Source organism: Myxocyprinus asiaticus, chromosome 40 (genome assembly GCF_019703515.2).
Source record: "Myxocyprinus asiaticus isolate MX2 ecotype Aquarium Trade chromosome 40, UBuf_Myxa_2, whole genome shotgun sequence".
Lineage (NCBI taxonomy): Eukaryota > Metazoa > Chordata > Actinopteri > Cypriniformes > Catostomidae > Myxocyprinus > Myxocyprinus asiaticus.
Genome location: NC_059383.1, coordinates 5,330,626 through 5,356,237, shown reverse-complemented (window position 1 = coordinate 5,356,237; position 25,612 = coordinate 5,330,626). Strand labels below are relative to the sequence as shown.

The 25,612-nt window shown below is 35.8% G+C and overlaps 1 protein-coding gene across 2 annotated transcripts in view; it reads right to left on the bottom strand.

The window, feature by feature from the left end:
- The window catches only part of LOC127430664 (gamma-aminobutyric acid receptor subunit beta-2), a 219,099-nt gene that overhangs the window by 44,240 nt on the left and 149,247 nt on the right, over positions 1 to 25,612 (bottom strand). The window lies entirely within an intron of this gene.

Here is a 25,612-nt window from a genome sequence, read left to right as displayed (position 1 = left end):
TTAGCCAATTAGATTTTGATAGGCTAATTGGCTAACTGGAGTCAACTGGAAGTTCATCCTTGGGAGCAATTTCCAAATGCCTGAAGGTACCACGTTCATCTGTACAAACAATAGTACGCAAGTATAAACACCATGGGACCACGCAGCCATCAAATCGCTCAGGAAGGAGACGCATTCTGTCTCCTAGAGATGAACATAGTTTGGTGCGAAAAGTGCAAATCAATCTCAGAACAACACCAAAGAACCGTGTGAAGATGCTGGAGGAAACAGGTAGACAAGTATCTATATCCACAGTAAAACGAGTCCTATATCCACATAACCTGAAAGGCTGCTCAGCAAGGAAGAAGCCACTGCTCCAAAACCTCCATAAAAAAGCCATATAATTTCATATATATATATATATATATATATATATGAAATTAAGTGGTATGATAGGGACCAGGGTAGCTGGGCAAACTATTCATATTATTTTTTAAATGTGCCAAACAATATAGTTAACAATTCAATAACATCATTACATACTGTATAATTAAAAAAAACAGGTTATAGAATGATGCCTTCTATATGTGGTGTCTTGAATTTGGTGTCATTAAAACTTAAACGTTTTTGTCAAAATATTTTGAGAATGTCCCATCTAACAGATGACCCCCTTGCTTTGGTCCAAATCATTATTTCAGATTTTGTTTGAGTTGAGGTGGAGTTCAACCTGTATTATTAGAGAGCACAGAATGAATGTAGAAACAAGCCTTGGGTAAAACTCATTGTCAAGTCAAATCATTCTGCACTACTTTACTGACTTCAGCTGCAGAAACAAAAAAAAAAAAAAACAAACAATACAAATAAATAAATATTCAAGCAAAACATGCAATATTTTGTTTGCTTGAGTTTTCTCTGTGCAGAAACTGGCAGAAACATGAGCAGTCAGCACATGTAGCCAAGCCATAAATGATTGAGAAACATCTTATTGTATCTGAGCAAACAGTGATCTGCATCAGACCAGAAAATTCTCCTGGCCTTGCATAATCCACTTGCGGCCTTCGTGTCATTGACAAGTTATCAGACTGACAGGTAAAATACATATATATATATAGCCACAAGTGGCAATCATTGGGGGCCAAGCAGGCATGGACCTTTTTCACAGTGAATTATTTGGTTTTTGACAGGGATATTACAGTCTCCTCAATGGGTTGTACTGTTGTTTAAAGTGATTTGATTATTATACGGACAAAACATTGAAAAAAAAAAAACATCTTTCAAAAAGAAGTAGACAACAAACACAAAGCACAAGCTGTAAATATCAGATGTGATCAAAGACCTTTATACGGCTTCATTCAGCACATGCAGTTGAAGAGACTGTAAGTCTAATATGGAGTGGTGGTGGCGTAGTGGACTAAAGCACTGAACTGGTAAGCAGAAGGTTGTTGGTTTGATCACCACAGCCACCACCATTGTGTCCTAGACTAAGGCACTTAACTCCAGGTTGCTCCAGGGGAATTGTCCCTGTAATAAGGGCACTGTAAGTCACTTTGGATAAAGTGTCTGCCAAATGCGTAAATGTAAGTCTATAATGTAGTGTTGGGGAAGCTACTTTGAAACTGTAGTTTGACAAGCTACTCATAATTTTAAGTAGTCAAGCTACTCTTTTGAAAAAGTAGTCAGCTACACTACAAGTTACTATCAAAAAGTAGCTAGCTATATTGAAGCTACTTAATAAGGCTATATATATATATATATATATATATATATATATATATATATATATATATATATATATATATATTTTTTTTTTTTTTAATATTACTATCAAACCAATAATATTAATAACAAAATTTACTCTAATGACATTTATTAATGTATTAAATATATGAAATGTATTTAATACATTTAATGAATAATAACATTAATACAGTTAATAATGGCCATAAAATAAAATACGACAGTATAAAATAAAAACAAAACAGATCAGACGCCATTAAAAAATCTTTTTTTTACTATACTACACACTTTTCAGTCCTGCTGTAGCCAGGTGTAGCCTACTTCCCTAAAGATCAAATTTTTATGAGAAACTCCTTGGGCTGGCATTTTTTGTCCTTGTCACATAATATTTGTGTGGATAATATGTGAATAAAGACTCAGGGCTTGTTTCTCCCCTCACCTGGGTTCATGCTCATTGTATTTTCTGACCTTTTTTCATTGACATGCAAGTGCCAGCTTTACAGGTCACACACAGAGGTTGCTCTACAAATATTTGTTCGCTTTGTTCAGGTCCAAAAAAAGTAGACGGATGGTCATCCTAGATTGCCGCATAATAATACATGCCATAAATGATTTATTTTATCAATCATTTTATTTATTTTACATGAAAATAATAGTTAATTAAATGTTAAGAAATGGAGAAATCAAATAGTTCTGCGTGATAGTAATTATTATAATAATATATACTGTATATTTATAAATATTATAATAATAATTCACTCGCTGCTCCCAATAACACATAGATGATGAGAAACTAAATAAACATATTTAGAACAAAAACAAAATCCCTCAAAAGGCAATAATAACTTTTTGAATTATTTGATTTAAAATAGTAAAGGTAAATATGCTGTTGTGTGATCTATTAAGAACAAAGTGTCTGAAACATTCTTTGTTTCATAGAAGAATGAAATGGTGTTCTTTTATCATTTTCAGATTTACCTGCCCCTGTACGTCTTGTAAAGGTAAACAAACTGTGGTTGCTCGCTTTACATAACCATCAGACAATCTCTTCTTATCCAAGTGAGCTGTAATTCATTATTTTAGTTTGTGATCTGCCATTACAAAAGAAGAAGACAATGCTGCCTGATTCTGATCAGCAGACAGAAATATGCTGCCAGATTGTCGGACATTTTGCCGGTACAATTTTGGCTTCTACGCAATAAGGAAGGCTACTAGTTATAATCTGACCAACATGATGTAGCGTTTGGTCACGTTACACCGCTACTTGCTGGAAAAAGTTGTTCGCTCCTGGAAAAGCTACTCTGTTTTAAAAGCAGCTGAGCTACTGTCAAGCTACTGAAAAATTTATTTAAGTTAGTAGCGTCGCTACATGTAGTTAGCTACTCCCCAACACTGTACTCCAGAGTATAATCCAAAAGTATACTGTGAAATAAAGACTTTGTTTGTGTATTGTTTATGTGAGAACAACAGAAATCAGCATCATAAATAGTAATACAAAACTAATATGACAATCCAGCAACGCAATAATACTGTAAAGAATAAATGTTGTCATATTACTTGAACAAAACAGGTTTTAAAGAGGTGTAAACAAGTGCTGGGCGATATGGCTTCAAAAATTATCTAAAATTTTCAGGCTATTTACGATGTTCAATATCTATCTCGATAATTATTTATTTAATCTGAAATGGCTACATCTATTTAAAAATAATGAAGGCATGTTTCCCCAGTTTTTCACTAAATGAACACAAGGCAGAATGAGATCTAATCACTTTCATTGATACACACTTTTATATTTATATTTTATATGCAATGATAAATAGTAGCCTAATAAAAAGCATTATTTACCTTCATATATTTTTACTTAATTAAAAAAACTTAATTTTTGGAACCCAGTAGAACATTGCATAATGCTAAAATAGTACTGCTGGACTCAGTCAAGTTTATTATTCTAATATAATACTGAATTATCAATAGTTTTGAGGATTAGATTTGTTGTATATACAATAATATATGTTCTGCTGTTTTTACTTCACCTACACATGGGGCTTTTATTTTGAAACAGAAAGTGCAGCTGTAGCATATGACAGCTTACAATGTCCCGCATACGTGATGTTTAGATACACGTAAATGTGGGAGAGGGGCTCTGAACACCAAAATAAACCAGCATGCGAGACAGCGCTTGACATCTCGGAAATAAATCGCTGCCTCATTTAGTTGACCTCAGACATAACTTCAGAATATATTTCATTCCACGAACTTCAGAACTTTGGCAAATAAGCGACTAGTTGTTCTCCGGTGCGGGCCATTTGACGCAAGACCCACGTGATTCCAGTCCATGCTGCTGATACAGTAAATGCTGAGGAGATGTTTGTGTAGTTATGGCTGAAAGTATCGACAAAGGAACATTTATAGCACATTTTATTCATGTCAGCAAATGCTGCATTATGCTGTGTTGTTGTGAATTTGACAAATAAATGTTTTAACTGTGATGGTATTTTGAGTATGAGTAACTTCTGATCAAGTGTCATCAAATGCAGGCTAACACTTCACAATATACACATTACATTATATAAGCAAAAAATGCAGTCTTATTAAAAAGAGCCAGTCTCTCCGTGATGATCTCCCTGATGATATGAGACAGAGCATGTGAGCGGAGTGGAGCGAGAGCGGAACGTTGATATTCCACTGAGCGGAGTGTGCCTTTTTGAAGAATCCTCTCTTCTCGCTCAGGCCGCTCAGCGCCACTCGCTCAACCCAGAATGCGCTTCGTGATATGCTGGTTTGGGAACCTGCGAAATAAGCAATAGGCCTGAGGAAGTTCAAACATTGTTTTAGTGAATTTGCAAACCTTATAGCCTACATAAATGCAAAGATTAAATTAAAGTTAAAAATGAGGAAATCGAAAGGGAGTGTGGAGAGACCATGAGAATTAGCAAATATTCCTTTTGGAATCGTATGCATCACATTACCAAAAGCACGAGGATGTGCTATGCGAACATGATAGTGCAGCAAAAGGTGAGCTAGTAGGCTACACTACCATTCGATAATAAATTAAGAGATAAGTAGTAAGGTATCTTGTTATTTGGTAATCATGTCAGTACAGCTGCCAGCTAGATGCAGGCCCGGTTTTGCGGGGGTGCGAACATTAGAGTACCCTCAATTGAATATGTAAGCTTAATAATACTGTATATTGGCAAAGCATATTTCCTTGAATCCCGGCGAACACACACAACAAATCCCTGCATCAAAACAAATAAACATGTATGATCTTGCAGATCAGTGTGTCCTAATTTGAAGGCACAACATTCTGCTTTCATGCCTCCATTGTACAATTGAGCATTTGATTGGTAAAAATTTCCGCTCTCGCATAGCGGAATTATCTTACTTAATCGTCCGCCTGTTGCTTTCGATATTTGCTTTGGGATAAAGTGGCACATAAATGCTGGACAGTTTCCCAAAGCCAAATCCACACCTTAACGATAAGTGAAATGTAAAAAACTGTCTCTAGATTAGTGGTTGTGGATAACATCTTCCGTCATCGCTTGCTGCATTCATGTGCAGAGAAAAAAGCTATAAATGACTGTACAAAAAAAAAAAACTTTTCTTAAACAAAGGCAGTGTAATTCATGATTTAAATCATTTGTATTTGTTTTGGGATCATAAAACATGATTTTATCTAATATATATATATATATCTCAAAATCTCACTTTATGCAGGATGAATATTTTTTATTTGTTAAATCCAAGGTTAAACCCTGCTGTACATATAAAGAGTGCATGCACAACACATGATCGTTTGATGTATATAAAGTCCAGATTCACTTTATGCTGCTTTAAAAATTTCAAGGAAAAACAAAGTGGGCACATGGTATTTACTAATATAATAATTAGATTAGATTAGATTGCATATGATTCGTACATATAACATTTTAGGGAATATTAATCAAGCAACAATACTGAAAAAAGAGAAAAAACATTCAATGCTCTTAATATGCTCTTTAAAACTGAATAAAATTAGGATGAGAAATTGCTAATTTTAATTTACAGACCTAATGTCTGATAGCATTAAATCAGTAACCTATTAATGTATCAAATCTAAAGTAGCCTAATAATCATTCCGTGGAGACAACTGAAGAACAGTTATGAATTTCAATTTTACCTGTATTATTTTTCCTGATACCAGTCCATGTTTTTATTATTGCCATAAACGACTCGGACAAACTTTAAAGTTGAAAAGATTTTTTTAATTCTCTTTTCTCCCAATTTGGAGTGCCCAATTCCCACTACTTAGTAGGTCCTCGTGGTGGCGCGATTACTCACCTCAGTCTGGGTGGTGGAGGACAAGTCTCAGTTGCCTCTGCTTATGAGACCGTCAATCTGCTCATCTTATCACGTGGTTCACTGTGCATGACACCGTGGAGGATCACAGCATGTGGAGGCTCATGCTATTCTCCGCGATCCACGCACAACTTACCATGTGCCCCATTGAGAGCGAGAACCCCTAATCGCGACCACAAGGAGGTTACCCCATGTGACTCTACCCTCCCTAGCAACCGGGCCAATTTGGTTGCTTAGGAGACCTGGCTGGAGTCACTCAGCACACCCTGGATTCGAACTTGCAACTTCAGGGGTGGTAGTCAGCGTCAATACTCGCTGAGCTACCCAGGCCCCCAAAGTTGAAAAGATTGTGTTTCTCTGGGTCAGTTGTGTCACTCAGATCCAATTTAAACTGAAAAGCATGAATTTACGTATATGCGAGTTTCCACGCCAATGCACATATGTTTTATCACTTGTAGAGGCATGTTTGATGACTTGTTTAAAGTAATTAAAGGTCATTTAGAACTGAAAAAAAGGCATGTTAAGGTGTTTTTTGAAGATGTTTAATGAGAAATGGGCTAACAGAGAAATATTTAACTGATTACAAATGATAACGAAGGTCTGGTAGACCTGATTATCTAACAACCTTTGTAAAACATTACAAAATAAACAGCAAGATTGTATATACTAAAACACAACAATGCAATCACATCATTTCAGATGTGTATGTTACTAAGCATTTGATAATTTAATGAATGTCGGCCTATACAGGTGCATCTCAATAAATTAGTGGAAAAGTTCATTTATTTCAGTAATTCAACTCAAATTGTGAAACTCGTGTATTAAATAAATTCAATGCACACAGACTGAAGTAGTTTAAGTCTTTGGTTCTTTTAATTGTGATGATTTTGCTCACATTTAACAAAAACCCACCAATTCACTATCTCAAAAAATTAGAATACATCATAAGACCAATAAAAAAAACATTTTTAGTGAATTGTTGGCCTTCTGGAAAGTATGTTCATTTACTGTATATGTACTCAATACTTGGTAGGGGCTCCTTTTGCTTTAATTACTGCCTCAATTCGGCATGGCATGGAGGTGATCAGTTTGTGGCACTGCTGAGGTGGTATGGAAGCCCAGGTTTCTTTGACAGTGGCCTTCAGCTCATCTGAATTTTTTGGTCTCTTGTTTCTCATTTTCCTCTTGACAATACCCCATAGATTCTCTATGGGGTTCAGGTCTGGTGAGTTTGCTGGCCAGTCAAGCACACCAACACCATGGTCATTTAACCAACTTTTGGTGCTTTTGGCCGTGTGGGCAGGTACCAAATCCTGCTGGAAAATGAAATCAGCATCTTTAAAAAGCTGGTCAGCAGAAGGAAGCATGAAGTGCTCCAAAATTTCTTGGTAAACGGGTGCAGTGACTTTGGTTTTCAAAAAACACAATGGACCAACACCAGCAGATGACATTGCACCCCAAATCATAACAGACTGTGGAAACTTAACACTGGACTTCAAGCAACTTGGGCTATGAGCTTCTCCACCCTTCCTCCAGACTCTAGGACCTTGGTTTCCAAATGAAATACAAAACTTGCTCTCATCTGAAAAGAGGACTTTGGAACACTGGGCAACAGTCCAGTTCTTCTTCTCCTTAGCCCAGGTAAGACGCCTCTGACGTTGTCTGTGGTTCAGGAGTGACTTAACAAGAGGAATACGACAACTGTAGCCAAATTCCTTGACATGTCTGTGTGTGGTTGATGCCTTGACCCCAGCCTCAGTCCATTCCTTGTGAAGTTCACCCAAATTCTTGAATCGATTTTGCTTGACAATCCTCATAAGGCTGCGGTTCTCTCGGTTGGTTGTGCATCTTTTTCTTCCACACTTTTTCCTTCCACTCAACTTTCTGTTAACATGCTTGGATACAGCATTCTGTGAACAGCCAGCTTCTTTGGCAATGAGTGTTTGTGGCTTACCCTCCTTGTGAAGGGTGTCAGTGATTTTCTTCTGGACAACTGTCAGATCAGCAGTCTTCCCCATGATTGTGTAGCCTAGTGAACCAAACTGAGAGACCATTTTGAAGGCTCAGGAAACCTTTGCAGGTGTTTTGAGTTGATTAGCTGATTGGCATGTCACCATATTCTAATTTTTTGAGATAGTGAATTGGTGGGTTTTTGTTAACTGTGAGCCAAAATCGTCACAATTAAAAGAACCAAAGACTTAAACTACTTCAGTCTGTGTGCATTGAATTTATTTAATACACGAGTTTCACAATTTGAGTTGAATTACTGAAATAAATGAACTTTTCCACGACATTCTAATTTATTGAGATGCACCTGTAGTCTATATTTCACCCAGAGGAGCACCTCAGCCCATGTGGGCAAAGGGGCAGTTGCTCAGGCCACTGTAACTACCCCCCTGTGTATGCCCTTAGAAACAAGTATACTACAGAGACATTTCATGTCGGAGTGGGATTTGAGCTAACTTTGTTTTACCAGCCAGCATGAGCGGTACTTGAGCGGAGCGTCCGCTTGGGCCGTGAGCAGAGCTCACATGCATGGAGCGGGATATGTCCATGTGTCACATCGCTCCGCTTCGCTCACATGCGATGATAGGTGTCGGATTACACACAGGCATACGCTCTGCAGAGACCTGCAGGTGCGCTTGTTATAATACTGAAGCACTAACTAAGCTTTTTGTTTACAGATATATAACAAATAATAAACTTGTAAAGATGAATAAACACCTTTGATGATAAATAACTGAGAAATCAGTCGAGTCTATAAGCATTACAAGTATTACATAAATATTTCCATGGAAAAGTTTCTGAGGTAAAATCAATTAAGTTAAACATTAACACTCTAAAATGCATTTAAAACAGTGATTAATATTACTCATGTACAACAGTACCACATAAAGAAAAACAGACTTTTCCTTAACAAATAAACAAGAAGCCAGGAGACCTTTGCAAACCAAAACTTTTGCATGCGCTAATGTAGTCAGACTGCATGTCGAAGCAGGGAATTTTGTAGAATTATTTTTTGTCCTGTACAGCATCCAATAATAAATAAAACATTTTGATCTTGCTGACAAAAGAAATTGGTGAAATTTAGTACGTCATTAGACTGTCCTGGTGTTTATTATCAAAATGATCATGTTTGACTGAATAAACGTTTTGTCAGGAGGGTCTGTAGATGATATATACATTTTCTGCGAATCGGTGAAACGGCCTAGTTCGAGTTCGAAAAAGTAGGTTTTTCAAAAAAGTTCAATTGGAAGGAAAGTTTTCTTGCGAAAACGGAAATCCTTGTGACCATATGATTTATGTGCACTGAAGGATCCAGAAAAACTACAACATTTTATTCTAGCCTATACGGTTTCAGAGATATTAGCAAAAATGCGAATTAGCTTATTATAGCGCCACCGTGTGGCCGATTTTCACAAAATTGTATATACAGTTTCATGACCATCAGCCATTCACAGCTCAAGTTATTAGGTGCTGAAAATTGATTGGTTGCTGGTGGCCATTTTGGTTGATTTGTTGAATCAATATTTTAAGAATATGTTAGCACTTGAACCAAAGAATGTACACATTTAATTTGAACTTAGTCAACCTAACGGCTTTGGAGTCATGATTGTTTTTTAGTTGTAGCACCCTCTATGGGCAGAAGTGAACGAAAATATGCGTGCATCCTCAACATGGCCCGTTGACGATGTGTAGCGAGTTTTGTTATGTTTGGACTTTGCGTTAAATATACTGTATATTTATCAATGAATCAAATTACGTTCTATTGAAGGAATTATATCGCTAATATCTTTGGAACGATTTGACGTATCGAAATTCTTTTGATAACTTTTTGTCAGGAGGGTCTGTAGATGATGTATACACATTTTTTGCGAATCAGACAAATGGCCTAGGAGGAGTTCAAAAAAGTAGGTTTTAAAAAATTTTTTCAATTCAAGACATTTTTTATAGACGGAAATGAAATCGGAGATATACATTTTGTTGGGCTTGGCTCAAGGATTCAGGGGAAAAAATAATTTTGATTCTAGCCCTTATGGATATATTAGTGAAAACACAAAAGTACTTATTAAACCGCCACCTAGGTGCAGATGGGGGTGTGTGTATGACCATCTGGCCAAGTTTAGTGTCTCTACGATTTACGGTTTCTGACACCCAGACACTTTTAGGGAAGGAAAAGAATAATAATAATAAGAAGAAGAAGAAAATCAGTACAAATACAATAGGGTTCCAGCACCTTCGGTGCTTTGCCCCCTAAAAAACAAAAAAAACAAAAACAAACAAGGAGCAACCTAATATCATTTTGCAAAAATGTTGCCCCAGTGAGGTAATTTTCATCAGGCTGTGATTTTAATAGAGTTTGGTTAAGAGTTAAAGACTTAACACTCTAATAAGCTTCAAATGCATAGCACACATACACATATTTGGTAAGATAGTCATTTTTTATTGATACTTTTTCTTATTGAATTAATTATATATATGTCTCTAGCTTGGTCTGCCATCTTACACAGTAAAAAATGACTAATTTTAAATGTAAAAGAATGTGAAAATGCTACAGAAAATAATCTTTAATTGGTTAATGACTAATTACCTTAACATATATGGTTAAAAATTATAATATATTTAAGAAGAACATACATGAATTTTATGGTAAAATATAAAAAAAAAATATGTGTTTTAGATGTAAAAGTATGATTTTAATGTTTAATTATCTGTAAAAATGTATATTATGTTTAACAAGAGAATACATGTACTTTTTACAGTAAAATATTGTTAAAATTACGGTAAAATAAAAACAATAATCTGGTGTTCCTAGAATTCCCTGTGTGACCCATTACATTTCATTATATTTTATGGGAATAGTTATGTTTCTACTTATTTTTAATATCCGTTATGTACTTCGGGTGTTCTTTGTTATATTTGATGTAGTTTAATTAATTTTTATTACATTATTTAATTTCACATGTGTTACCTTGATGGTGTTTAGTGTTTGTGTGAGTGACAGTGAGCACTGTCTCTACATGTTTATTGGTCATTGCTCCTGGTAGGGTCACTCATGATGAATTTCCTGTCATCATGTGCCCTTCTGTTGTCACTACGGTGATTAAAATACACTTTAAAGTGAAAAGCAGTTTTATACAGTTCCAGAAGGTTAGTGTAACAAGTTTATATGATTTAATAAAATGAAAGTGGACCGTAAACCAATTAACGTTTGTACAGTACTTTTTACAGTGGATTTCTGGAAACTCTGGTTGACAGTTTTTCACTATAAATATAACAGGAATTATTTATCTATTTATTTATTTTTTTACAGTGTATGTATGTGTAAATTATGGGTGGGTCGGAGGTTCTGAGACCTTAAAAACCACCGCCAAATAAACACTCACAAACACTTGTGTCGGGAGTTAGTCGGGGTGGTAACATTTACATAGATTTTATTTTTCAGCAGTCTTACCTTGGAAAACAACTATAATGATGAAAACAGACTGATCTCATGAATATTTCGTGACTGTGGCAACATTATTGCAAAAGTATATTGCATGGTTCATCACATGTATCACGATGAAATGTCTACTGTGTGGTGCTAAAAGCGATTTAAATGTTTTCCCAAAACAGATGAGGTTTTAAGGTTCATGATCTATCAATTTTAAATCAACAAAACCCCCTACTCTAAAACTTTAACCTATACATATAGCCAGAAGAGGAATGGCTCCCCCAGCTGAACCTGGTTTCTCCCAAGGTTTTTATTTTTTTATTTTATTTTTTTTCTCCACTAACTAACATTTTATGGAGTTTTTGTTCCTTGCTACAGTCACACAAAAATATTAAGGCATGATTTGAAATAAAGTTTTTTTTCAATGAAACTGCTCAATGGGGACTTTAAGACATTACAGACACTACAGTGTGATTTCTTTTTATTTTATTTTTTTTTTTTATCTATAATAAGAAATAAATGTTTTGATGTCAAAAGATAGGATTGTGAAGAACAGGGCAAAAACAATTTTTTTTTTTTTAATGAATAATCTGGCATTTTTACTTTATAAAAGTTATTGATTTTCTAGTGTTTATTTCACCAGGAAACTGATGTAATACGTACAATGAGCCACGTACAAAGTTATAGTAACGTGATTTAATGTGACCAGGTTGGATGAAAAGGTAGCGTGTTCAAGGTTGGTTTAGCTTTCACTGAATCACTTTGTAAAAACAAACATTACATCACACTGTTTTGCAGGAAACGGTGGCATTTGTGTGGTCGGTTGGGCCATTCAAAGCCACTTAACTACATTGTTTCTATGTCATTGAGCCTGACTTTGTAAATTAGCTTTTGCTGGCATTCCTGTCAGAGCTCTTACATCATTTCATCTGAATCGCTCTGTTAGCTGTGAACCCACGAGAGTGGGAACTCTACCATGAGGAGGAGGAAGTCGAACAAAGAGGATATTACAGTATTTATGCAACTACTAGAGGGGTTATAGTTTATCCAAGCAAAGACCATGAGATGATTGAAAGTGTTGGTCCCCAGTAAGCTTCTTTGCTGTCCAGTGCCTACATAGGTACCTTCTCTGGCAACATCTAAACTGAAATGGAATTTATTTAGAATTATCTATTACATTATTTAGAATAAGCGTAAATTATTTAGACTTCATAGTAGTACTCCCTTGGTACTGCCTTTCATTTTCATTGATAATAACAAATAAATATATAAAATAAAAAAATCATTACACAACAGAATCTTTTTACTATAGTACAGCAAAATTGATCAGTGGCGCCCCTGTCTGTATGCAGATTTTGCACACTGCGTTCCCTAATATTACCAGGATTTCAATATGAATTTGTGTTACGTGATTGCCAAAAACAAAAATCATCCAGTGACCAGCAGTACCCGGAGGGGTCTTCTGCTGCTGTAGCCCATCCGCCTCAATGTTCAACATCTTGTACATTCAGAAATGCTTTTCTGCATAGCACTGTTGTAACACATGGTTATTTGTGCTACTGTCACCTTCCTGTCAGCTTGGACCAGTCTGGCCATTCTCCTCTGACCTCTGTCATTAACAAGCCATTTTCGGCCACAGAACTGCCACTTGCTGGATGTTTTTTGTTTTTCGCACCATTCTCTATACACTCAAGAGACTGCTGTGCATGAAAATCCTAGGAGATCAGCAGTTACAGAAATACTCAAACCAGCCCGTTTGGAACCAACAATCATGCCACGGTCTAAATCACTGAGATCACATTTTTCCCCATTCTGATGGTTATTGTGAACATTAACTGAAGCTCCTGACCATGATATTTTACATTACATTACACTGCTGCCACATGATTGGCTGATTAGATAATCGCATGAATAAGTAGATGTACAGGTGTACCTAATAAAGTGGCCGGTGAGTGTTTTTATATATATATATATATATATATATATATATATATATATATTATTATTATTATTATTATTATTCCAGGGTTTGTACATATTTTGACTTGTAAATTTCCAGGACTTTTTCATGAACTTCAAAAACTTATTTTGCAGTGTTCTCAAATGTTTCTATCCATTTGTGAAAAATAAAATTCAGCACTGTTTGAATAACAGTCAAAACATACACCTTATCCACCTTATTTTTAATGCATCTAGGGTGCCACCACTATCAACTGGCTTTTGTTTTCTTGTACTTTCCGACATTAAAAAATTCTACATATCGTCGCTGTCTGATGAAAAACACATATCTCCACTTTTGGCAATTTTGATTTTTTACCATAGACGGAATGCGCCAAATGATCTCTTCCTACTGTTTGAATTGTGCATCGAAATGACCAATGAAAACATGTTTAAAAGGTTTAACAAGTATCTCCACTGGCCGCGTATGTATGTCAACTAATTTAACTCAGCTATCCGGCTCTGTGATTTCCCTGACAACCAAAGCCATTCATGCTCACACAATGTCAGGTGGCTTTGAAAAGTAGACTAAACCAGCCATATTCGGTTGCCAGATTTCCATCTTCGCGAAACCACGAGTGAAAGCTGATTCTGGCAATTTATGCGCTGGACCCGGAAAATTCTCTAGCAACTGAGTTCTGGTAACACGAACAGTTAGCCTCGAGTCTGTAACTGAACATGTGCCATTGGAACCCATGATAAGAAAACCATGTATGTCCACATTCGCTAACAAATAAGTCAAATTAAAATAATCAAACAGTTCACTAACAGATGTGTAATGATAGAATTCTATTTATGGTACTAAAGGTGACTAATTATGTTATTTTCGATTCATCTTGTAAGATTGTTTATGATAAAAATAGTTTTTTCCATGCTCTTGAAAAATAATTTTTTTGGAGATACGTGCTTTTCAACAGACAGCGATGATATATTAATACTTGACATTTCTCTTGTTTTGTCTGCAATCTTAGATGGGTTTTTTCAAATGAGCTTTTCCCAATGTATGATGAAACTTTCCTTTACAAATGGTGCTGACTTAAAATTTGGCCAAATGAAGGTAGCATAAACACATTGCCTACCTAACAGAACAGCGTCATTAGCGTGCCTATGACGCCTTAAAATACTCCCTATATAAACAGCTTACTAGGTTTTGGAACAGAGCCTATAACCAGAGGACTGAGGATCACACACTATTCGGATGTCAAATCAATCCGATCACAAACTTGTGCAACATGCCCCCGTTCTACAGATGTAAACAAACATGAATGTACACGAGCAATGACGTTGCTGCTACTCTGTTTCAAAACAGGCCAAAAACATTTGGTTGTAGTCTAGGGTGGAAAGACAAAGACTGTAACTTGAGTTGGAGGTGAATGGCTTTGAAAGTTAAGCTCCACTTTGAGTGCTTGTTTGCTTCTCTTTTATATCTCATGTCTTGAGCTTTGTGGCCCCACATGCTTGATTTCCACTGGCTGCTCACCATATCAATTCAGATTTGAGTCATGGAGCTTCGTTCACCTCAAAATTTCCTCTATAGTCTCTACAATATCAAACATGTTTTATATCCTCTGAATAGATGGGATCATTTCAATGTCTGCTTAGTTTTCTCATTTAATTGTGTCATCTCTGTTTGGACTTTGTGATTGGTCTAAAGCAGACTACTTGTGTCAGTGAGTCCTTACCTTGCCTGCATTTTCCAAAAGCATTGCAAGCCTAAGTAGTTTGTGGAAACCACTGGCGCCAATGGTCTCTACGATCAACTTGAGCTTGCAATGCTTTTGGGAAACGCAGCCCTTGTCCGTGCTCAAACCATTAATTATATGGCTTTGTTCATACCTAGCATCAAAAGCCAAAGTTTAAACTTCTGGACCCACTTTATATTAGGTGGCCTTAACTACTATGTACTTAACCATTTGATACAATGCACTTATATTATAAATATATAATTATATTTAAAGTACTTGCATTTAATTACATTTGTAGTTACACTGTTAACTTTACCCCTAACCCAACCCTTACCCCAAAACCTACCCGTACCTCAACCTCAGTAGCAGCAAATGTGGGAATTTAGTTACACAGTAAATACATAGTCTTGTATGTATTAAATGTTAGTACATAGTAGTTAAGGCTACCAAATAGTGTGACAAAACTTCTCATTCTGGGAAATTGCGAGAGCTGAATTAGAAGTATTTCCCAATGGGTCTTGTTCGTACATGACCTCTAAATGTAAAAATAGGTATGTGCCTAAGTGACTTATGACTGCAATGGAATAGATATGTTTAAGTGGAATAATTTGAACTTGAATTGTAAGACCTGAGCAGTCTAGTTATAGTTTCTTATGCGAGCATGAGTACAAGTGTGCTGAAAATTTCATCACATAAAAAAATTAAGGAGATGAATAAGGATTAAAAATAAATAACCTGAAGTTAGGATGCACTTCGGTAGTGTTTGAACTGTGTGTGGATTTTTTAACAAAGGCTGATCTTCCCGAAAAAGAAGAAAGCATTAAACCCTCTGTTCCGCGAAGTCGGGTGGAACTTAGGGTCGACAGGCCTTGGAGTTATATTTTACAATTCTTATTCCAATGCATGTTATAGAATTGCCTTCTTCCATATTCCTCAAAAAATAATACAAATCTACAGGGGGAATGTCTCCTGCAGTCCATCAACATCTCTAATTACAGTAAATGTCTAATCCAGATAGTTCAAAGCTACTTTAATCCTATTTCTGATGTGCATTTAAAAGTGCCGCTAAAGTTACCCTGCATATGGTAAAGTATCTCCTTCACTTTGCCAGAGGAACCGGCACAGAAACAGGGACATCTATGTATGTCAAATACAGAAGTCGAGACAAGTAAAGCTCTCTATACACCAGAGGAGTATGCAGTCACAAAATTGGTTGTGATGGCCACCTGGCTCTATATGTTGTGCTTCGGCAGTGCAGAAAATTTGAGTGATATGCAGAGGCCTGGTAAAATGAGATTACGTTGTCAAGAGAAAAAAAAAAAAAAAACTATCAAACAATGTGCAAAGTCACTTCTATGGAAAGACATGCATTACCCATCACTATTTCTTGTGCAATAGCATTTGTATAACTGAAATATTTAAGATAATAAATGGTAAACAGAGAAACAAGTGTTGAACAAATTTCGGACAAGGGATTCTAGACATCTGAAAAGCTTAAGTAATATGTAAACACCTAATTACTTTAACCAATAGTTTTCAAACATAATAGCTAAGACTTATAGCTAGGTTTTTGGAAAATTTTGAAATATTTTTTAAATAATTCTGACAGCCTCAAACAGGGGAAAATTCCATTGGCTGAATATAATATAATATAATATAATATAATATATTATGTAAAGGATAATGTACAGTCAGTCAGTCAGTTGTTATCTCAAAATAAACCAAAATGTATTTTGTGAAAACAACCGGCTGACTTTACATCATCCCATTTATTATACAGCTACTAACCAAATGAATAAATACATGGACATTTTATATTGATTTGCATTGAAATGATGTCATTATGTGAGAAGAAAGAAATCGCTGAACAGCTAAAATCCACCTCCGGTTTGCGTTGGATTTCTCTTGGTGTTTATTTTGTAATTAATGAACGTCTTACTGCTCATTATGCATCTTATTACAATACTACTTGCCATATAAAATAAATAAATAAATACACATGAAACCTTGATTTGAGTTGAAATTATTTTATTAGCTTACTTGTAGAGATCGCACAGTGACCCGAGAAGCAGAAACGATGGCTCTCAATACCTGAGTGAGCGGCCTGATATGTGGATGTGCGGTTGTTACTGAGAAATATCAGACCACTAGATGGCACCACTGACCAATCAGAATTGAGTATTCCAGAGAGCAATATAATATAATATAATATAATATAATACATAAATACGATCTAACTGAAGTCATGAATTCATAATAAGCTTCCAAAAAGATTGTCAGATCCATTGTTTGATCTGTATTTGATTAATTACAGCTGCAATAATCAACAGAAATATACACAAACATCTCTTTTAAACAAAATTCAGTTTACTGCCTACTTTGTGTGGGTTGTAAAAGTGCACTGTTAATTGTGCTAGGCAAACAGCAGTGAGATTTGTGAATAAGTCACAATCTATAATAAGCCTCTTTTGCATCGAATGGAGGAGTTTTTGTGCTAAAAAGAAAGATAGTGACATAATTTAAATACACACAGCACACCAGCACAGATTTGCATAGAAAAAATGTGTCCCTAGTTGAACTGGACTACGGATGGTTAGAGAATAAGGTGCAGGCTTTTGCGAAAAGTGGTGCAACTCTTTAGTTAATTTGTCCCTAAGTGACCGAGAAAACTTGCACTGAGATTACTTTTCAGGGACAATCTCCAACAGTCTTGTCTTCAGTTTTACTGCTGGCAGCTTGATGTGCAGACAGACAAGAACAAATGAACACACACCCGGCAGTTATCAATAAAGAGCTGAAGTTGTCTGGCCGCAGTGCTGATGGTCTGCCATCAGCCAGTTACAATCACTGCCTACACGATAGTTAACACATTTTATCCACATCAGTACTCTTACTCATTTACATTATGCCCACATGCTGTTAATTAAGCAAAGTTGTATTGAGCCTGGAAAATTCCTTTAAAGTGTATATTTTTGAACACAAATTACTGTAGAAATTTGAGTGGAAAAGTGCAATGCCTTGGTCACATTGTTTGGTGGAGAGTTTATCACACTATTTGTTTAAGGCAATTAGCTTAGTTGTTTTTAGACAGACTCTACATCCCTGATGTGGTTTAGGTAGCAGCTAGAATTGCTTTTCAGAGCACAATTTATTTCTTTAAAACTCAAAACAACAGCAATAAGATCTTATTTACAATTGGTTATCACATTATTCAATTTCTAAAAGAATCCAGGATGAAAATTAAGGACTAACTTGTTTCGACTGAAGCTCCACAGATCATGCAATCCGTTTTTAGAATGACACGATAAAGTGACAGGATGTTCTGTCATTCGTTTAGGTTCTGCTTTTGTGGAATTGCACAGGTAGCCCCACCAATAGTGAAATCCCATTGGCCCAAATCCTTTATTATAGTATCTTTATCCGGGTTACATTTAGTCTAGTTATATGTCACATCAGATATTCATATTAAAGCTCTCCTCAGGGCCAAGCCACTGTTAATTTTGCCACAAATGAAATTTTTGCAAGACATGCACACAGCAGCCAATAGCTACAGTATCTAGTAAAAAAGAAAATCCAAGATGGAGTGAGAGTTGTGCTGAAATTCCCAGAAACACAGCTTGTGTAATCTTGGCTATCTATTTATTGTGACCTACAATATGTTTCACAAATAACTGTGCTGCCTCTACTAGCAGCTCGCAAGTCCAATTAGGACTGAGAGAAAATGTGTATACTGCAACTTTTGCGCTTCTGTGTTCACACTAATTATAATATATATCATGCCCTTTTGGGGTGGTTTCTGCGATTCCATGTAAACTGGGATCCGCTTTGTTAATGTAATTTGACATTTCAAAATGATGTATTATTTTGTTTTCAAAGGAAAATACTTTAAAATTAATTGACAGTGCAAGATCTTTTTAATGCCAAGGGAGTTTCCAGGTGTTGAAGTTCCTGTAATGTTAGAACAGTACAGTTGGTAGGTTAAGTGGACTGTAAAATGTTATGGCATGCTGTTAAGCAACTGATAACCAATCATAAACTTGCCTCAATAAATATTAATACACTTAGTCCAGTCACAGAATCCTCCATCGACATCCATATATACACTGATCAGCCACAACATTAAAACTACCTGCCTAATATTGTGTAGGTCCCCTTCGTGCCACCAAAACTGTGCCAACCCGCATCTCAGAATAGCATTCTGAGATGATATTCTTCTCACCACAATTGTACAGAGTGGTTATCTGAGTTACTGTAGACTTTGTCAGTTCAAGCCAATCTGGCCATTCTCTGTTGACCTCTCTCATCAAAAAGGCATTTCCATCCACAGAACTGCCGCTCACTGGATGTTTTTTTTTTGTTTGTTTTTGGCACCATTCGGAGTAAATTCTAGAGCTGTGAAAATGCGTGAAAATCCCAGGAGATCAGCAGTTACAGAAATATTCAAACCAGCCCATCTGGCTCCAACAATTATGCCACGGTCCAAATAACTGAGATCAAATTGTTTTCCCCATCCTGATGGTTGATGTGAACATTAACTGAAGCTCCTGACCCATATCTGCATGATTTTATTCACTGCACTGCTGCCACTGGCTGATTACACAATCGCATGGATGATTGTTGGCCCCAGATGGGCTGGTTTGAGTATTTCTGTAACTGCTGATCTCCTGGGATTTTCACACACAACAGTCTCTACAATTTACTCCAAAAACAAAAAACATCCAGTGAGCCACAGTTCTGTGGATGGAAATGCCTTGTTGATGAGAGAGGTCAACAGAGAATGGCCAGACTGGTTCGAACTGGCAAAGTCTACGGTAACTCAGATAACCGCTCTGTACAATTGTGTTGAGAAGAATATCATCTCAGAATGCTATTCTGAGATGATATTCTTCTCACCACAATTGTGATGTGGGGTTGCGCTGTTTTGGCAGCATGAGGGGGACCTACACAATATTAGGCAGGTAGTTTTAATGTTGTGGCTGATCAGGGTATATACAGGGGAGATTCACCTTGTTACACTTTTGGTGTTCCTGGTCAAAAATGACCGGCCTATAAAAATAGCTTATAAGTCTCTCATTATGCTATATTATCACCGAATATTGGGTTAGATCTTTTTTGCCAACTTTACTCTTTCAATTATCACATGTTTTGTATTTCTTTTTGGAACTTATTGATCATAGGCCTCATTGACCTGAGCTTATGCACCTCTGTTTTTGAGTGAAAAAAATCCATTATTTGTGGATCATTTTGGCAATATTAAATAAAATATGAAAACATTCTGCACTATTTATCACACTAGTGTGCTTTAATGTTTAATGAGGGAGTTTGTTTTGAAATGCTTTTATTGTGTAAAAAATGGCACAAAGTCACACATGTGGTGTTCCCAGTCAAAAATGACCAGCCACTGAAAATGAATGGGGGAGATCAAAACTAAGAGAAAAATTTAGTTCAGGAGCATGTTCATCATGTTCATGTTCATATATGTGCATGTGTGCATGAAAACATAAAGGCCACTGACCTGTGCACATGCACAAAGTATACACACACATACACACTAACACATGCGCACGCACACACAAACACACATGCTCACATACACGCACAAACTCTTTTGAGTGTTACATGCTTTCTTTTTCACAGACCCTGAACTGCATCTAACATCCATTCATCCATCCATCATTACCCCACACACACACAAACACACACACACCCACACACACATTAATGCCAAAATTATCCACAAATAATGCTTTTTTCACTCAAAAACGGAGGTGCATAAGCTCAGGTCAATGAGCCCTTCAATCAATAATTTCCAAAATGAAATACAAAACATGTGCTAATTGAAAGAAAACAAGTTGACAGAAAGATCTAATCCAATATTTGGTGATAATATAGCATAACAAGATATTTATAAGCAATTTTTAAAAGGCCGGTCATTTTTGACCGGGAACACCAAATTAGGTAAAAAATTTCAATAGCACAAGGGTTAAATGTGGCTACTCATTCCATATTTATTTATGCAATACAAATGACAGATGTATGTCAATAACCTGTAATATGCTTCACTGGTCTCGTTCCAAACCCCAGTGTTCTTCTTCTTCTGTGGTACACTAAAGTTATTTTCCTATTAAAGTCATGATAGGTTTAGGGTTTGGATAAAACCCTTGTGCAAACTCCACACAAAAAGGCAGGGACTTGAACCCAGGGCCTTCTTGCTTTGAGGCAACAGTGCTAATTCAGAGAGAATAATAATAAAAAAATAATAATAATAATTTCAGTTAATTTACTGTTATCTACAGTAACTTGTGTTGGTAAGCCCGAAGCTTATCCAACTTTTCTCTATAAAAGTGATAAATGTCATTACCATCACACACAATATTAAAAAATCCACATCATCACACCAATTATACCAAACTCTTGAACCTGAAAGTTGATCAAGGCCATGCTTATTCCAGGACATGAGATAAATTGTGTTAACATAGATGAAACATCTATGATATTTTTTCTAACTGAATATTCGCCCGAATACTTGAATACCTTTTAGACAGCAGTTTTTACAGTGTTTACCAGAGTTAACAATTAACTCAGCCGACCAGCTAGATGGTACGTTGTCTGGCACTTATAATGCTCGAACATAGTCTTTCCCAAGCACTTTAACAAGAGTGATTGTGACAGAGGATCAGGCTTTCCTCAGATTAATGTCATCCCACCCTACTCACCCACATCCGAGCTCAATGACAACCTCATGACATGTGGTGTGATGCCGTTGCCAGTGTGTGATGAAACTCACCTGATGTTAAATGTGTCTCGTCACAGCTGGCATAAATTTAGCATTGGATTTCTCTCACTTGTGATTTCCTATGTAAATGCCAGCCAAGGTTTTTTTTTTTTTTTTTTTTTTAAGCCTGTATATAATGGTAATTGGCACTTTTAGACTACATGGCTACATGGTCATTTTAGACACAAGAATGAGAATTGTTTCATGTTTCTTTAGACGTTCACCATCAGTGGATTGTCATGATTCCAGTTTCCCAGCAGTCACAGCAGCATCCAAACATAGCCACCCCGGACTCAAACTCCCATGCACCACCTCGATCCCAATCACCTGAATTCTCATTCTTGTGACTGTAAAATCATGACATAATATTTAAATTGTAAACTATTTAAACACAATTGCAGTACTATATTTTATTTATGCTGATTTAAATAATAATAAAAATATCACAGTATTTTTTTATTTTTTTTATTTTTTTTAACTGTAACAGTTAAAGTAATGACAATCTGATCTGAGACTTTGGTGGGGAAATGTTTGTGGAAAATCATCATGAAAAAAACTGCAATGCAAATAAATCTTTATGGTCCACAAAACGAGGCTCCATTTCTTTTATGTTCTTTTTGAGGTGAAATGTGTAATTGGCCTTTATTTATTTATTTTATTTTATTTTATTTATTTATTGTGAAATTTACCCCATTAATTTTGTGCTTTGCACTGCACAATGTTGCTGATATGACCAAACTAGTTTTCAATGGGAAACATATGACCTATATAATGACCTTCATTTTTTATAATTTATAAATATATAAACAACATGGCAGACACTAAATAGTTTAGTTGGACATAGAGTTGTAATTCATCTGTCATGAGCCTTTATGACTACTGCTCAGCTGTTTCAACTCAATTTTGGTTAGCATGATCTTGAAGTGCCACAGGAAATGACATTGCTTGCTATTGACAATTTTTATTGATTCTTATATATATATATATATATATATATATATATATATATATATATATATATATATATACAGAAAAAACTTTAACCCACATTATGTGAGTATCTAAAACCTCACAGATAAAATTCTGGACTCTTAACCAGAATTCTTGAATATTAGTGCAGAACCACAGAGCATGGGCTACTGTATGCCTCCATCCTCCAGCAGGTAGGTGTGACTTTTAAACCAAGCCTAAACAATCTAGACAGAGTCCAATAGAAACAATGCAAAATCTTAAACTGAATAAGGCGTACCCTACCTTGCATCCCTAGACATAGTTTTAAAAAACAGTTTTTTTTTTTATTCTTTCCCACTCCCCAACCTCCATTACCAAGTTCAAATCTCTTTCTCATAACCTCTTAAGAGCTGTTAAGGCCCCATCACCAAGACTCTGAATCAACAAGGAATAATACACTGATGATTCATGCCCCTTTCCAAAGGCCGTGAGCACCATACAGAGGGTGTCTGCAGCTTTAGGGGGTTATGGCATTGCTTGAGCACATTGCAGTTCTGCGAGCCCTTGTGCTGCAGACAAAAATGAAACAAGGCCTCCTGTGTATTCTTGTTTGTATTAGTGACAGACATTAGCTATTTACTACAGTGCAGCTGATGCGTTTGTGTTCAGAAGAGCACAGTTAGCAAGTGTGCATATGCCCTCCTGATGGCCTGTTCTCCTCTAGCTGCCATCACTTTCTATCGCTCTGATTAAATGACAGCAGTCAGTGGATCATGCTGAAGAGTTCCTGCTGGATCTCCACAGCTCTCCCAGCATACACCGCATACATACAGTCCCAATTAGATTTGATTAGGCTTCTCTGCTCATGGCTCTGTGTGGCATGAATGCTGGCGTACTCTCTTTATCTCTTGGCTTTATGGAGATGAAGGTCATCCTAATTAAGGTAATTGTGGAGTACTCACTCACTGTGCTCACAAAAACCTCTCTAGAGTTTCTGCTAGAAACAAAGAACTCTTACAATTTAATGTGAAATGATTATGATGCTGATTTGAAATGATCAAGTTTCTATTGATATACGATTCTATTAGACAAAGCGACTGGCATGAAAGTAATGTTTCTGAAATATTCACAGCCTGAAACTACTGCACCGTTTATTCCTGTCATTATCATCAGTCTCAGACGAACAGACCACAAGAGGTCACTGTTAAATACAGGCGTAAACGGGGTAAAAACATTTTGTGATCTGAACACTCAAACTAAGTGTAAACACTAATGTGACCTGATGCGTCCCTCACAACAGACCGCCTACTTGCTTATTAATCAACCACTGCACTAAAACAAGGGTTTAAGACTTTGTGTGAGGATTCAGAAGAAAATAAGAGTATTATCGAACTAGTTTGAAAGGCATATAGCCTTTCTCAATTGCCTATTGCAATACAAAAACAATCTAATTCTCATCACCACAATGTGAAAGAATCTCATTCTCATAACTGCAATGTAAATATAGCCGGTGGGTTGCAAAAAACCACACAGGACACAAAACTATTTGTGGGGGGTTTTATCTGATAGCTGTTAAATAAATAAATAAATAAATAAATAAATAAAGGATGGGGCAGTATTGTATTTTTAAAGAATTAAGAAAATAAATAAATAAATACAGAAATACAGAAACGAAATACGGTAGGGGGCAGTCTCGCATGTGCACCAAAACGTGGTCAAACTCCACACATGCAATCCATATGCATCACAAGAATTCTCAATGGATGAATAAAACTGGAAACTCTCTTGCACAATGTATGTTCTCACATCTCTAATCAGCACATATGTGCAACACGAGGAGTGCCAGAAAGTAGGTGTCGCAAAACTCTGGTTCTTAAAGGAGACATGTCCAATTTATGACTAGAGTTAAATTACATTAAATTTCTCCACTTGGCTACATAAAATATCATACTTGTTACTGTAACTGAAAAGTCCCATTCTCATTACTGTAATACAAAAAATCTCATTCTAATCACTTTAATGTGAAACAGTCTCATTCTCATTAATTTAATATTAAAAAGTCTCACTGTCATTACTGTGATAAATAAAATAAAATAAAAATCTCAATCTCATCACTGTAATGTAAAAATATCATACTCCTTACTGTAAATTGAAAAAGTCCCACTCTCATTACTCTAATACAAACAAATCTCATTCTCGTCACTTTAATGTGAAAAAAACAAAAAAACTAAAAAAAACTCATTGTTATCACCGTAACGCAAAAAAAAAAAAAAAAAAAAATCGTATTTTAATTACTGTAATACAAAAGAAATATCATAAACGTAATACAGACATTTTTTATTCGTACTGTAAGGTAAAAACATCTCATTCTCATCACTGTAATGCAGAAAAATATTACTCTTACCGTGATAAAAAAAAAAAAAAAATCTCATTCTCATCACTTTAATGTGTAAAAAATCCCATTCTCATTAATGTAATACTAACAAGCCTCAGTCATTACTGTAAAAAAAAATAAATAAAAAAAAATCTAATTCTTGACATAATGAAGAAAAATCTTCTTCTTACCATAATAAAAAAACATTACAAAAAAAATTACAAAAAATCATTCTTGTTAGTGTAATACCTAAAAAAGTCCCTCTCGCAATACTAAAACAGAAATATATCTCATTATCATCACCGTAATTAAACAATCTCATTCGTATTAATATAAAAATT